Source organism: Lactuca sativa, chromosome 9, assembly GCF_002870075.4.
Source record: "Lactuca sativa cultivar Salinas chromosome 9, Lsat_Salinas_v11, whole genome shotgun sequence".
Classification (NCBI taxonomy): domain Eukaryota; kingdom Viridiplantae; phylum Streptophyta; class Magnoliopsida; order Asterales; family Asteraceae; genus Lactuca; species Lactuca sativa.
Window position 1 is genome coordinate 78,390,753 of NC_056631.2, and position 12,004 is coordinate 78,402,756.

General features: G+C 34.5%; 2 pseudogenes; both read right to left on the minus strand.

Moving 5' to 3' along the window:
• Window positions 1–10,337: 10,337 nt before the first annotated feature.
• On the minus strand, window positions 10,338–10,455 carry LOC111918069 (5S ribosomal RNA; annotated as a pseudogene).
• A 196-nt stretch (window positions 10,456–10,651) lies between these two features.
• Window positions 10,652–10,769, minus strand: LOC128129413 (5S ribosomal RNA; annotated as a pseudogene).
• Window positions 10,770–12,004: the final 1,235 nt, after the last annotated feature.

Below are 12,004 nucleotides of genomic sequence, written 5' to 3' on the forward strand. Positions count from 1 at the left end.
CGGTAAAACGACTTGATCTTATATATATATATATATATATATATATATATATATATATATATATATATATGTTATTAACTTATAATATTATAAAGTATAAGGGTTGAACTTTGACTTTTAAAATTCTTGGGGTTGGAACTAAAGTTTTTAAGGTGACTTTACATGTTCCAAAACTTAAGGGAAAATTTTGTATCTTTCAAAACTTTTCAACTTTCATAACTTATGAGTTAATGGTTTATTAAAATGAAGGACTCCTCATTTTATGTAACCTATGTGTTCATTAATGGACTTTAAAAGGAAGAATTTTGGTAATCCATAACTTGAGGACAAATTATGGATTCCATTAAAACACGTCAAGATCAAGAATTAAACTACCAAGCTAGTTGCAAATAATTCCTATGATATACTAAACTCATTCTAACTATGTCAAGTACATTTTAGAAATAGTTATGAAGTTAGACACCTAATCCAACAGTTATGAATTATATATCTGGAATAATTAGCATGAAATGACACACCATAATCCAAGACCTATGATTCTATTGAGTTTTCAACTGAACAAATGAGTGTGACACTTTCAATATATGTTGCCATATTCACCTCTTTTTGGCCTTTATCTTCCATGAGCTTTGGGCGTTGACTTTTGACATAACCACTCTCTTTGCAGTTCCAACATGTAATGTCCCTCATGTTTTTCTTTCCACCTCGCCTTCTTAACTTTGAAGCCAACCCACCCAGTTAATGTTATTTTTGGACCTAACATTACACCATAAAAAAAGACTGCGTGACTAACTTGTCAAATAACTCTCCAATCTTTGGCTTCAAAGTAGCAAAAAGCTTTTCATTTCAAAAAATCCAAATGTGCCACCAAGCAGAGGAAAAAATACCTTCCAACCAAGATTTCGTTTTTCCAGAAAGCCTAAGACCTGCTAACCAAGCAGACCGATCAGAGAAAGATAAATGATTAGGCACATCAAGGCCCCACCAACGACAAATATGAATATGGACCTCCGTGGCAAGCCTGCACGAGAAAAATTAATTGCTAGAATTCTCCGAAGCATACTCACACACTGGGCACAACAAAGAAGGCACATGCAACCCACGCTTATCAAGGTTAACAAGTGTAGGAAGTTTATCCAAAGATAACCTCCAAGCAAGCACATTCACCTATAATGGAACCATTTTACATCATAGTAGGAGTGCAAGACGCAAATAACAACACATCATCCAAAAACAATACGATGAAGAAAACATCAGCTTCTTTTGTTACACATAAGGAACCACATTCACACAAGAAGTTATAATAGAGCCTTATTAATTTCGGGTTTTGCAAGTAATTTGATGTGATTGTAAAGATGAGAGAAATTACTGTCAAAGATTAATAATAAGAGTAAGATTAACGAAAACATCCACAATTAGTGGTCATATTTACCAACCGTCGCTGCAAAAAACACTAGCAAGGATCGAACTAGTGGTCCTTACAGAGGGAAGAATGGTAGCAGTGGCGAAGCGAGAATGATGGTGACGTTTAGCCCCTTCGCAACAGGCGTCCGTAATCTCCACTCCTTCAAAGCCGATGGTGATAAGAATCGGAAGACCGAAGAAAAGCCCAGTCGTACTTTGTGGAAGAAACATTAAGCACAACAGATGGAGGCAATCGATTAGAGGAAAATAGTGGTAGAGGGATCAAATAGGATCGACGACAAAAAAAATTATAAGGCGATGAACAATATCCGACTAAGTCGGGTACTGTTGATAAGCCCTTCTCAAAATTAAAAGTATATATAATGTGTTGGAAATTATAGAGGAAATATTGCCAGTTGGAAAGTTTCCTTAATTTTACATTGGTGGTGGAAGAAATATTTAATGGGTTTATAAGGGTTTTCCCTTGATAGGCCTTCAAAGGCTTTTAGTGGATCAAAGGAATGGGGTAAGCCCACAGACGTTCGCCTCGCCTAGCCTAGCACTAGCTGACGGCGCCAGTGCACGAAATGGCGCGATTTACGCGTACTTGGCATGACGCATTGGTCATTGATGTAACACCCCAGATTTCAAGTAACTTCAAATTCATCCCTTGGATTTTAATTATTTCATTTTTGGTCCTTGGATTGGAAAAAAGTGGCCATGGGAAGCCCTAGTGGCAAGAGGGAATTTTGGTGCATGAGTAGTACGCAGGACGTACAAATATGTACGTTGGGTGTACGTGTGTCAGTGTGCAAACCCTAACTTTTAGGGTTTTTGGAGTATTTAAACACCATCGTAGATCATTTTAACTCACTCTTTCAGCCTCCAAGTCCTTTGGCCATTTTAAGAGAACCCTAACCCCCATAGTGAGCATCTTGAGCTTATAGTGTGATTTTTGTGTACCAAAAGGAGAAGTTAGTGTATCAAAGGAGTCAATGAAGGAAGTAAGCTTGTAGATCTAGGATTATCATCTTCTTGGGAAGCTTTAGAAGGTATAAAGTTTCTACCTTTATGCTTGGAATGTTTAGATCTTGTTTTGGTTACTTTTTGGTATCCTTCTTGTTCCAAGAGTCTCAATTTTGTGCATGCTCTGTGTTGATCGTGTTGGGCTGTCCTTTCAGACCCTAGGATGGTTCCTAAGGCATAAAAATAAGGTCCCTTGAGCTAGTTTGGCCCCTTGTTCCTTGTAGGAGGTCCTAATGGATCAAGATCTTGTATTAAGCCCTTTTTGGACGACCAAAGTCTTAAAGTTTGAGACTTTACGGTTCTAGAGTGTTGTTAGATCATGGATCTGAAGTTTGAGCTCAAGTACTTAATCCATTAAACACTTATGGACGTTTTAACCCTTGCGAGGGTACGCCCCACGTAGGTTGATGTACACCCGGTAGGGATGAGATTTAGAGCCGTAAAAACCGGATCGGAACGGAATTCGGACCGGAACCAGAACCGTTAGAACCGGAATACATAGTACCGGTTGTGGTTCCGGGTTTAAAATTAGCTTTATCCAGGTTCCGGGTAATCCGGTTTTGGGTCCATTGGGTCCGGGTAAACCGGGTCTAAAAACCGGAACCGGTGTTTGGAACCGGAACCACTTTTTGGGCCGGAACAGGTTTTTGTGAAACGTTTAAAAGATGCATATCTCATTCGTTTCAACTCCGAATGACATGCGGTTTTTTCCAACATGTATTTTAGAGTTTTTACATCATTTTAGACTATAAATTTTCCATTTTTAGTTTTATATTCATTGACTTACACTCCCCCAAAGTCGAGATATCAAAGCTGGAAGTTTTTAGTTTTTAGTTTTTTTGTATTCTATGAAAGTTTTAAAACATGCATATTTAATTTGTTTGAAGTCAGATTGACATGTGGTTTTTTCCAACTTGTAGTTTACAGTTTGTACATGAGTTTAGACTATAATTTTGTCATTTTTGGTATATTCAATGATTTAGAATCCTCCGAAGTTTGTATTCTCTGAAAATGTTAACACATGCATATCTCATCCGTTTAATGACGGATTGACATGCGGTTTTTTCCAGAGTGTATTTTAGAGTTTGTACATGATTTTAGACTATAATTTTGTTAACTTTGGTTTCATATTCAATGAGTTACAGTTCCCCAAAGTCAGGATATCAATATGAAAATTTTCAAAATTCAACCCAGTAAGTACTAAGTAATTACCAAAAAATTCCAGTTTTTCTGGGTTTTCTGATTCTAAACCCACTTTATCCGGTTCCAAACTACCCACTTTAATGTTTCCGAGTTTTCCGGTTCTAGACCCACTTTACCCGGAACTGAACCGAAACCAGTTCCTATATACCGGTCCGGTTTTCGGTTCTACAAAATCCCGTTAACCGGTTCCGGGTTTTTCGGGTCCGGGTCCATCCAGTACGGGTTTGGACCCACTTTCATCCATAGTACACCCTGTGTACTGATTCAACCACCCCGATGGTGGTTAATGTGAGGCGAAGTATACACAGCGTACCGAAGGGGTACACCCTGGGTATGAGTTTTGATTGGGTTTCAGACTTAGGGCTTTGGGTATTGGGCTATCTGTTGCACTTTGATACTTGGTCCCTAATAGAGCATCTGGATAAGTGTGTTTTGGGGTAAATAGAGGATCGGACCTTTGGATAAGGCCCAATAAGGAGTTTGCCCAATTTGGAAAATTGGCCAAATTATTGGCCTTGAGGTAATTTGGGAATTTTAGATCAAGAATTGGGATTGGGGCTTGGACCAATTAGGGAAAGGGTAAAATGGACATTTTCCCTAACCATGGATCATTATTCAAGGATGATAATCAAATTGTTAATGGGATGTTTGTTTTGTTTTGTTAGTTCGGGAATCTCGTGAGCCAGCAGTCGGAGGTTTTCAATATGATTCGGCATTTCGAGGTGAGTTTTCCTCACTATACTTTCGGGTCGAAGGCACCAAGGCCGGACCTTTGGTATGATAAGATGATATTGCTGATATGTCGAGTATGGAATATATATGCATGAGTATGCTAGTTATTGATATGCTATTCTGGTACATCTGTAGGACTACCTATGATTTGTCTGCATGATTATCTGCAAATGTTGGTTATCTGTCAGCATATTGTGTTGGGTTGAGGTTGTACTGCTTTGTTTTGTAGCGAACAAACCTTAGAGCATTCCAGATATGAGAAATGGTTTGGGTAGGGCATGCCAAACTCATACTGAGGGCTAAATTGCATTCCAGATACAAGCTGGGGACCCGATAGGTATGTCAGACTTGTACTGAAGGATTGAGGGTATTGGAGCAATCGAAATATGAGATGAGGGCCGGGTAGGGCATGCTAGACCCATAAATAGGGTTCAATAACATTCTAGATACGAGCTGAGAACCCGGTTGGTATGCCAGACTCATACTAAGGGTTGAACATTGATAATTCAGTTCGATGATGATTGGTACAAGGAGCAAGCCAGACATAAGCTGTGGGCCCCAAGGGCAAGCCAGAATTATGATGTGGGCTCAGGAGTAAGCCATATGTAAGTTGTGGGCCCAATAGGCAAGCCTGACTCATACTGTGGGCTCAGGGGTAATCCATTCTTTTAGTTGTGGACTCATTGCATGATGTTATTTTATATATGTGATTGCTTGTATGATTGGTATTTTGGGGGAACTCACTAAGCTTTGTCTATACAGTTTTGGTTTATGCTTTCAGGTACCTTTGTGGATCGATTCAAGGAAAAGACATGACCGTACACATCCTCGCATATTGGACTTATGACTTCTGGGAAACTCTGATAATGTGAATGTTTTGAAAACTATTTTGAAACTGATTCTGATTTTTAAAGTAATTGTTTGGAAACAAGAGTTTTGTAAATACTTCTTTATAAAAAGGGTTGTTTTGAAAAGTTTAAATTTTATAAATTTTTATGGATGTTACAAGTCGGTATCAGAGCCTTGGTTTGAGTGAATAGGAGGAACACTCGCGTGAAGCCAGTCTCGAACAAAAGAAAAATGTTTTTAAAACAATTTTCAAATAGTTTTCAAAATAATCAACGAAGATGTGATGTGTACGATCTGCCGGAACCAGTAAGTTAACCCTAAAATACCACACAATTACATGAGATTATGTTATATTATGTTAGAACAACATGCTAGTGATAGGCTAGGGACCTTCAAGAATTACATGATAGAATTGTCTGATTATATGATGCCTGATAGCCTAGGATTCTTCTTTACATGAAATTGAGATCATTATTGTAGTTTCTTAGTGTATGAATCATAGCTGTACATAACTAAGATTCTATAGCCTGAGAATGTTTGGTTTAGCCTTATTTCTTATTCTTGTTTGATGAAGGGCTTAGGGTAGTATCAGGTATTCAACTGTATACAAGATCGATTGTTATGTATGGCTAGCATAAACGAGTGCTACAGGGTTGGTGGAAGTTCCATGAGTGGGTGCAGTGTTTAGCGGATCAGCACGAGGAATGAGTAGCCACTCTAGGGAGAGTGACTGCAGGGAGAAGGTGGACCCGTGGTACGGGAGTTGTGAAATATCTTGTATGTCCAAGAGTCATTATAGAATGATAGTGCTAATAATATATGATCCTATAGGGTCACACTATATAGCAAGTTACCTTCAATTGATTATTTATTAGTATAATTTGATTATTAATAAATATATCAAAACTTGTTTAGTTGGGAAATTATTATTTCATGGAAATAATATTTTACTAATTGGGAATTAATTATTTATGGAAATAATATTTATTTAAGAAATTACAACATATGAAATATATCATAAAGTATGATTATTTATAAGTTATATTTATATCTTAACAAACTAGTTCAATTTATATAGAAGTAGTTTTATGTAAAATAAGCTAGTTACAATTTATATAAAAGATAGTTTTATATAAAATAAGATATTTATATATGACTATATATATATATATATATATATATATATATATATATATATATATATATATATATATATATATATATGTTGGGAATTCTTTATAAAAATGATTGGTTTTTATAAAGATAATATATATGTATATATAAACTAGCCATGAGACAACTTTTGTCTTCATTATGGCATGCTTTTTCGAAAAAGCAAGAGGAGACCAAGCATGGTCTTCTGTTGAATTGCTTAAACCATTCATGTCATGCTTGGAACAAAGTTGTCCATGCTTTTCCTTGATGGTCTCCCTTTAACTTTTTGGCTATTATATAAGGAAGGACATGGAAGGCATTTGAAACATGTTCTTGCATAATTCTTCTTCTTCTTTTGGAGAACAGATCCGAAAATAGAGAGAGCACCATGAGGGTTAGAAAATTTTGGAATTTGAAGGCTTCTCCCTCCTCCATTCTCTTGCATTTTAATGCTAGAAAAAAAAAATTTGTTTGTTGCTTCACCTTTGAGCATATATTTGCTATATATTTCAAAGGCTTATGAACAACAAATCACAAGTGTATACTAGCATATTTTGATGGTTCTACTCTTTCTTGGTGGATACTTCTAGAGAACTCTTGTTTTAAAGTTTCATGCCACACTTCATCAAGTTCCAACCTCCCATGAGGATCAAAATCTTCTAAGGTTGTTATGCTTTCCCTTCTATGGTTGTTTTAATCTTTCTAACTCTTGCAAAATGATCCTTGGTGGGTAAAATAGTTTTAGTTTTATTCAACAGTTTTAAAACTTCCGTTGTCAATTTTACCAGTTGTGAAACCGGACTTTTGAATAAAAACCCAACAATTGGTATTAGAGCCATTTTTGCGAGATTAGTTAGATTATTTGCAAGAAAAATCCATACATATTTTTTATGACAACTTTAAAATGTTTGTAATTGTTATTTTTGGCCAAAAGTTTATATGCATCTTATTGGTCATAAAAGTTGTCTCAGAAAAATAAAAAGTTGTTTTATATATTTTTAAGTGTATATATATATATATATATATATATATATATATATATATATGTATGTATGTATATGTAAGTATGATGTGCATAAACTTGTCCTGGACCTTTGTGTTATTGCATCTGTTGATTTATTTAAATTGATTGTAATTATTTATTTATTCGTATGACATGTAATAATTAAATAGATAGTTTTCATTTATTAATTTTTGTAAGTAATAGATTAGTTTTAAAAATAGTTTATTTTTATAAAAATGTAACAATAATAAAGATGGTGGCCATTTTGAAGATCAAAAGTTTATAAGCTTTATTTTATTAAAGTTTCTCAAACTTTATAAAATTGTTTTTGTAAACTTTCTACAAGGTGTTGAAGAAAGTGGGAGCATATGAAGACTTTACAAGATAAATGTCCCTTATGTCCCTTTAGAATGGACATGATAATTTTGTGATGGCTCACAAAATTATTACTAGTTAATGACTTGGTTTATGCACATATGTTATAATTGTTAGGCATGCTTGTGTTGTTTTATTTTTATGCTATTATTATTATGTTATGGCTGATAAATTAGTTTTTTCAAATACAAAATAATATTTGAACATAAATAAAGATCACAAGGAGTTTGGTTTTAATGAAATTTACCTTTTAACATAAGATGCTAAAAACAATAGTTTTACAATAAAACAAGCTTTATTGTTAAAACTAGTAACCGGTAAAATTTTGGGATTAAAATTGTATAAGTTTGGAAAGGAGATTTGTAAACTTATCAAACTCCGAACCTTATTTTAAAAAAGAAAGTTTTATTAAAAGATTTACAAATGTTCTAAAGCGCTCAAGCATCGAGTTAATACTAGCTAACTAAAATTTGATTGCATCAATTTTATAAAACCGGGTTTTATAAAAGGAACATTGTTAAAATGTCATTTTTTCATAAAATAAGATTTTTAAAAGGTATACCATGGTTTATTGAATTCATGCAATAACCATGATATAACATGTTTTTTAAACTAGAATTATAAAAACATCAAAGACCCCTTACAAACCTCAAATCTATGCAATCCTTTTTAAGGAACACTCGTACGTCTCTTGTATGCACTAGTGGGATAAAAGATACCTAACCGCTTAGTGTTATCTTTTGATGGTCGGGGTGTTTTCGCGATTTATATAACTAAATTATAGGCCGATTACACAACCTTTTTCAAATTGGATAATTTGATCAGAGATCTCTTGTGATAAAGGATACCTAAGCAGGAGAGTTCTAAGGAATAGATGAGATCAAACATATCTATTTAAATTTGTTATTAGCGATCCCATAAATCTAGGAATTATATGGTAAGATATAATTGATAATCGATATCTAACGGGTTGAATTCAGATGAATGAGATAAAGGATACCTAACCATTTATTTGTTTTGCAACTTGGATACTGGACTTTGATAATTAATTTTTTAGAAACTAAAAGGGTATTAATTATTAAAGATTAAATATTGAAAATACTAAATGAATTTTGTTAAAGTTTTGTAGATATATAATCAACTCTCATAACCATGAATTGTCATTTCTCTTTAAATGACTTAATGAAACAATAACATTCAATAGATACAACTTCAATCAATGGATTCATGTCTTAAGAGACAATCTCTTGAGAGATGTGAAATTGTATACATTTAAAGGACCTATTCCTAAACAAATTGCTTTGAGCAATAGACCTAAAGATGATACCTAGTAAATGAATCACTGTGATGTTCAAGATTCTTCTAACATCATACTAGGAATAATTATTCATTACTTCTAGGAAGTTTTGATTATATATATATATATATATATATATATATATATATATATATATATATATATATATATATATATATGATAATATAACAGGTTAAGCAATATTCCATTAAAAATAGTGATATTTTGTTGGAATAGTGCAATGCTAAAAGAGTCACCTTGTGTGATCTAAAAGGCCTATGTTTTATGGAACAAACACCTTTAAGCCCAAGAAATTCAATAAGGCCCACCTAGATGGATCTTGTTTCTTTTGTGAAGAAACTAGATACTAGTAGAGGAACTACTCCTCTTATCTAGAAAGAAAGTCTGGAAAAGACTAGTACTTTATGTATCTACTGGATAGAACTAATACTTTTCGTGTAACACTCAATTACTTGGTACTTAAATGTTAATCTAATACTTATAACTTGATTGAAAATATTTACAGAAGAGTAACTAGCTGAGCACAAGCAAGTTGGAACTACATTCTCGAAGTTTAGTTTATTATTTATGCTTAAAACATAAATTGTTTGTAATATAGAACATTATTTGTTTTGGAACAATATATGTTTTAAATTTAGCATGTCTAAATATTTATATCTCCATTATTTATTTAAATGTTTGATTATTTACTAAATCATTTTTTTCATAACGATTATACTCATATTCTGAAATGGTTGACTTATATTTCTGAGACTAGATCTCTTAATAGAATTACAAAGTAAATATCAACATTTTATAAATTAAATTAAGTTCTATATGCAAGCACTTTTTGAATTAAACTTCTTTTAAATCAAACTTATCCATGTCATTGTTATCTTTATTTTATAAATGAAATCCACATATTCCAACTTCAAGAAAGGGATTTTTGAAGGCAAATAGTGTAGTTTATTTGACACATGTAAATCTTATTTATATATAAAAGATTCCTAATAATATTTTCACTAAAGTGTAGAGAAAATAATTATTAAGGAACTATACACTTTGGTGTATGACTTCCTTTCTAATGAATGTCTATAATTGAGTACAAGATATAACCTAGTAGTACTGTCTAAAGCCTTCGTGATGATAAAGGGTGAATTAAGCCTTACTTGATATAGTTTACTTTCTAATCAGTAGAAATGTCCTCATTTTAATCTTTTTGGGATTATACTTCAATCACTATTAATTTGTAACATCCCCCTCTGGCACGTATCACAATATTGTCCGCTTTGGGCCACTCGGCACGAGGACTTCCCACGGGGTCACCCATCCTGGTACTACTCCCGCCCGAGCACGCTTAACTGCAGAGTTCTTATGGGATCTGGTGCCCTCACGGCTTTAAAACGCGTTGTTATAGGGAAGGTATCCACACCCCTTATAAGGAATGCTTAGTTCTCCTTCCCAGCCGATGTGGGATCAGATCTAACCCACTTTCACCCCCCATTATAAGGTGCGACGTCCCCGTCAAACACATCGACCCGTGCCCTAGCTCTGATACCATTTGTAACATCCCCCTCTGGAACGTATCACAATATTGTCCGCTTTGGGCCACTCGGCACGAGGACTTCCCAGGGGGTCACCCATCCTGGTACTACTCCCGCCCGAGCACGCTTAACTGCAGAGTTCTTATGGGATCTGGTGCCCTCACGGCTTTAAAACGCGTTGTTATAGGGAAGGTATCCACACCCCTTATAAGGAATGCTTAGTTCTCCTTCCCAGCCGATGTGGGATCAGGTTAGATCTGATCCCACATCGGCTGGGAAGGAGAACTAAGCATTCCTTATAAGGGGTGTGGATACCTTCCCTATAACAACGCGTTTTAAAGCCGTGAGGGCACCATATCCCATAAGAACTCTGCAGTTAAGCGTGCTCGGGCGGGAGTAGTACCAGGATGGGTGACCCCCTGGGAAGTCCTCGTGCCGAGTGGCCCAAAGCGGACAATATTGTGATACGTGCCAGAGGGGGATGTTACATAATTGTATCTAGAATACAAACACCAACTAATTACATAATTGTAGATTATTCTAAAAGGGCATTTAGATTATTATATACAAACCCACCAAGAATAAGTTCATTTATTCCTCTGAAAGCTGAGTTAGAAGAAAGCAAGCTTCTAATGACCAAGCAAATGGGATGCACGTGGAACTTGAAGCAGCTCAAGAACCATAGCCGGATGTAACAATTGTTGGCACTAGTTTCAACAAAGAATTGTTGAACATGAGTAGTAGCTATTCATAAACACAAATTGTTCAAAATAATGGTAGAAATCATATATAACTTGAAAAATGTGGAATCTCTCATTGATGAGTTCTTGATGGTTTCTAGTTAAACCATCAACTACCAAAATGTTATATCGGATCTTGAATCTGACAAATGACTTAGAGTCAAGAACATTGAGATGTAATCCATGTTTAATAATCAAGTATGGGCTTGATTAATCTTCCTCTTTATAGAAAGGCTATAAGGAGTTAGAGATTCTTCTAGAAAGAATATATACATGGATATATATACAGATTTAGTAATACTTGTTATATAAAAAATTTCTCATACTCATGACATTGACTATGATCAAACCTTTTCACAAGTGGCTATGATTAGATCAAAAAGATATTATTTACTATAACTTCATATTCTTAATATGAGATATTGCAAATAGATTTCAAGAAAGACCGCTTTTCTTAATAGACATCTACTAGAAGATATCTATATAGCTTAGCCTCGAGGTTTTCTTAATCCATGTTATCCTAACCAAATGTGTAAGGCTTTAGATCCACTTGTGGATATAAAGCAAGCATCTCAAGGTCGGAATAGTCATTATAATATAATGATACAAGGTATGCTTTTATATCTAAATAAAGAACGTGTGTGTGTGTGTGTGTTTACTAAGAACTAGTCGGAGG